The following is a 5,257-nucleotide window of genomic DNA, read 5'->3' on the forward strand; positions in this document are numbered from 1 at the left end:
TTAAATAAAATATATGGCATATGCTTTTGTCAAAATTAAAACACATAAGATTTAGGGCTAGGGGAAATTATACAAAGGACAACTTTTAGTGATCTTTTGGCTGGTTTATATATCATAAGCTAGTATTAAGAGGATAAAAATCTGATGTACTGAGAAGTAGACTAGTTTGTGAGTTAAAGGCTTCCATAAAAGTGTTACCATTTTCAGGAAGCACACTTTATAATGACAATAAGAAGTTGTATAATCATGCAACTTTAAAATAAAAAAGTATTTTAAGAATAGTTTCTCAAGGAAGAAAAAATTAACCAGGAAGATATTAGAATTCTGAGGATAGGAAAAATACAAAATAGGACAAACTGCTATAATAATAATTGAGATTAAAATTATTTCAGATTATAATGTAAAATGCAGAAATTATATGAACATATTTATATGAACATATGGACAAGGCAAGACCCTTAATGAACAAATGAGATGATAATTTAATTAAGTAATGCAATTATAGGCAATTTGGTTCTCTTTTTTGCATAATGTCTATTTTGTTTTGTAGTTATGTAGCACTAGAAATATCTGATGTATTACAATTGGTAGAACAAGAAAATAGAACTTTGGCAACTGCCAAAATTGAGATACTCTAAATCAGCTATAAAACTTTAGGTTGCATTAGAACCACTTGGAGACCTTATTAAAACACACATTACCTGGCCCTGACACCAGAGTTAGATCGAGTAGGTCAGCTGCAGAGCTTGAGATTTTGCATTCCTAACCAGCTCCCAGTAAATGCTGATGCCACTGACAGAGGCACACTTGGTTTAGTTAATGTCTGATTGTGACACAGATTTTACATTGTCAACTGGTTAACTTGATCTCATCAGGGGTCTAGCAAGTCTTCTTTGTTTAGCAATGTGCACTTGGACACATTCTTTCAGGGAAATCTAGATGTTTTATTTCTATGTTAAAAACGTATTTTTTTCAAAGCAGTTTTACTGAAGTATAATTAACATAGAATAAATCATACACGTGTAGAGTATACTATTTTAAAAGTTTGGGGGGTTTTGTTTGTTTTGGGGGGTGGTTATTTGAGACAGGATCTCACCTTGTTGCACAGGCTGGAGTGCTGTGGCACAAACACAGCTCACTGCAGCCTAGACCTCCTGGGCTCAGGTGATCCTCCCAGCTCAGCCTCCCTGAGTAGCTGGAACTACAAGTGTGTGCCACCATGCCCAGCCAATTTTTATATCTTTTGTAGAGACAGGGTTTCACCATGTTACCCAGGTTGGTATCAAACTCCTGGGCTCAAGCGCTCTACCTGCCTCAGCCTCTCAAAGTGCTGGGATTACAGGTGTCAGCCAGCCACCATGCCTGGCCAAAAGTTTTGACACATATACACACCAGTGAAACTGATTTGGCTCTGGATTCTTACCCAAATCTCATCTCGAGTTGTATACCACATAATCCCCAAGTGTTGAGGGAGGAACCTGGTGGGAGATGACTGGATCATGGAGCCAGTTTCCCCGACACTGTTCTCCTGATAGTGAGTGGGTTCTCACAAGATCTGATGGTTTTGTAATGGGCTCTTCCCTCTTTGCTCCTCACTCTTCTCTCTCCCGCTGCCTTGTGAAGAAGGTGCCCACTTCCCCTAAGCCTTCTGCCATGACTGTAAGTTTCCTGAGGTCACCCAGCCATGCGGAACTGTGAGTCAATTAAACTTCCTTTGTTTATAAATTACGCAGTCTTGAGTATTTCTTTATAGCAGCGCAAAGATGGACTAATACAGAAACCATTACCACAATCAAAAAAATGAGCATAGCCAATCCATTACAAAAGCTTCTTTGTGCCCATATCTTCCTTATTCCTATACCCATCTCTCTACTCCTACCCACCCCAGACCATGAGAGATCTGCTTTCTGTCACTGTAGATTAATTTGCATTTTCTAGAATTTTATATAAATAGAATTATAAAGAATGTACTCTTTTTGTCTAACTTTTCACTCAGCATAATTACTTGGAGATTCAAGCTTGTTGTGGTGAATATCAGTAATTCATTACTGTTTATTGTTGAGTAGTATTCCATTGTAGAGATATACTGCAATGTGTTGATTCATTTACCTGTTGATGGGAAGTTGAGTTGTTTCCTGTTTCTGGCTATTACAAATAAAGCTACTATGAATATTCATGTACAAGATTTATATAGGCATATGCTTTGATGTCTCATGGGTAAATGTTTAGGAATCAACAGGGTCATATAATAGGTGTTTAACATTTTATGAAATTGCCAAACTTTGTAGACCATTTTCCACTTATACCAATAATCTATAATTGTTTCAGTTGCTTCCACATTCTCATCTATACTTGCTTTGGCTAAAAGTTATTATTAGATATTCTAATAGGTTTATGGTGGTATCTCATTGTGGTTTTCTCTTGCATTTCCCTAATTAACAATGTTAAGCATCTTTTCATGTATCTATTTGCCATCTATATATTTGCTTTTATTAAGTGTCAAAATATTCTTCCAATTTGTTTATAATTAAATTTTATTTGGAGCTGTTTGTTTTATTATTAAATTTTTAGAGTTCTTTATATATTCTGGATACAAGTCTTTTATCAGATATGTAATTTGCAAATATTATTTTCCTGGACTGTGGATTATCTTTTATTCTTTTAACAATACTTTTAGTGGAGAACAAGTTATTACTTTTGAGGAAATACAACTTAACAGTATTTTCTTTGGTGGATCATGTTTTTGATGTCACATCTAAGAAATATCTGCTTAACCCAAAGCCACAAGGATTTTCTCCTTTGTTTCCTCCTTAAAGACTTTAAGATTTAGATTTTATATTTAGGTTTATGATGCATTTTGAGTTAACTTTTATATGAAGTGTGAGTTATTTTTGTGCATATGCATATGCAACCCTTCCAGGACTATTTATTGAAAAGACTTTCTCCACTGTCTTTGCATTTTTGTCAAAAAACAGATTAACTATTTACCTGTGAGTCTCTATTATGTCCCATTCATCTATGTCTATCATTTGGCTAATAGCACACTATCTTGTTTACTGTGGTTTTATACTGTCTTGGAATTGTGTACTGTAAATCCTCCAACATTGTTTTTTATAAATGCTGTATTTGCATTTCCATCTAAATCTTAGGATCAGCTTGTTAAATTTGTAGCCCCTGAAATTCACAAGAATCTTGATTGGAGTTGCACTGAATCTATAGATAAATTGGGGCCAATTGTCATCTTAACAATATTGAGTCTTCCAATTCATGAATATGATATATATCTCCATTTATTTAGGTCTTCTTTTATTTCTCACAGCAATATTTTTGCAGTTTTCAGGGTATGAGACTTGCACATTTTTGTCTGATTTATTCCTAAGTATCTCAAATTTTTTATGTTATTTTAAATAGCACTATTATAATTCCAATTTACTACTTTCATTGTTAGACTATGGACATATGACTGATTTTTTCTCAAATGTTCATAACAGCTTTATTCATAATATTCCCAAATTGGAAAAGAAAACAAAACAGATGTCTTTTAATGGATGAATGGTTAAACAAACTTTGGCAGATCCATACCATGGAATACTAAGCAATAAAAGGAAATAACTATTGATACATGCAGTAACTTGGATGCTTCTCAAAGGAATTATGCAGAGTGACAAAAGCCAGTCTTACAAAGGCACGTACTTTATGATTCCACTTGTATAACAGTTCTTTTTTACCTGCTTTTAGGTTTAGGGGATACAGGTGCAGGTTTGTTACATGGGTAAATTGCATGTCACTGAGTTTTGGAATACAAAGGATCCCATCACCCAGGTAGTGAGTGTCATACCTGATAGGCAGTTTTCAGCAGTCTCCCCTTATCTTCCCCACTAGTAGTCTCCAGTGTCTATTGCTACCATCTTTATTTCCATGTGTACTCAGTATTTAGCACCCACTTATAAGTGAGAATATGTGGTATTTGGTTTTCTGTTCCTGCGTTAATTAGCTAAGAATAATGGCTTCCAGTTGCATCCATGCTGCTGCAAAGGACATGACTTCATTCTTTTTTATGGCTGCATACTGTTTCATGGTGTATATGTAGCACATTTTCTTTAGTCCACCACTGATGGGCATCTAGGTTGATTCCATCTTTGCTATTGTGAATAGTGCTGTGATGAGCATATGAGTGCATGTGTCTCTTCAGTAGAACAGTTGCTTTTCCTTTGGGTAGACACCTAGTACTGAGATTGCTAGGTTGAATGGAAATTCTGTTTTAAGTTCTTTAAAAAATCTCCAAACTGCTTTCTATAGTGGCTGAACTGATTAAAGAATCTCCAAACTGATTTCTACAGTGGCTGAACTAATTCAACTTTACACCAACAATGTATAAGAATTCTCTTTTCTCTGCAACCTCACCAACACCTGTTATTTTTTTAACTTTTTAATAATAGCCATTTTAACTGAGATAATGGTATCTCATTATGACTTTAATTTGCATTTCTCTGATGATTAGTGACATTGAGAATTTTTTCACATATTTGTTGCCCATATGTATGTCTTCTTTTGAGAAGTATGTGTTCATGTCCTTTGCCCATTTTAGAAATTTTTTTTTTGCTTGCTGAATTGTTTCAGTTCCTTATAGATTCTGGACATTAGACCTTTGTTGGACGCATAGTTTGTAAATATTTTTGCTCATTCTGTAGGCTGTCGGTTTACTATGTTGATAGTTTCTTTTGCTATACTCTTTTGTTTATTTTGTTATTTTGCTCTTTAGTTTAATTAGGTCACACTTGTCAATTTTTGTTTTTGTTGAACTTGCTTTGGGGAACTTAGTCATAAATTATTTCCCAAGGACAATGTCTAGAATGGTATTTCCTACATTTTCTTCTAGGATTTTTATAGTTTGAGGTCTTACACGTCAGTCTTTAATCCATCTTGAGTTAATTTTGTATATGGTGAAAGGCAGGGGTCCAATTTCATTCTTCTACATATGGCTAGTCAGTAATCACAGCACCATTTATTGAATAGGGAATTGTTTCCTCATTGCTCATAAAGCTGATTTTTCTTTACTGATCTTAGTTTGTTGGTTTTGTTTATTCTGTGATCTTTCTAAACTCACTTATAAGTTTTAGGAGTATTTTAGCATACGTCATAACATTTTCTCCATTGACAAATCATATCGTCATCAAAAAAAACAAAAAATATATATCTTCCTATTCAATCTGGATACTTTTTCACTTCTTTTTCTTGTCTTACTGTACTAGCAATG

Source organism: Rhinopithecus bieti, unplaced genomic scaffold (genome assembly GCF_001698545.2).
Source record: "Rhinopithecus bieti isolate Rb0 unplaced genomic scaffold, ASM169854v2 scaffold_31742, whole genome shotgun sequence".
Taxonomy (NCBI): domain Eukaryota; kingdom Metazoa; phylum Chordata; class Mammalia; order Primates; family Cercopithecidae; genus Rhinopithecus; species Rhinopithecus bieti.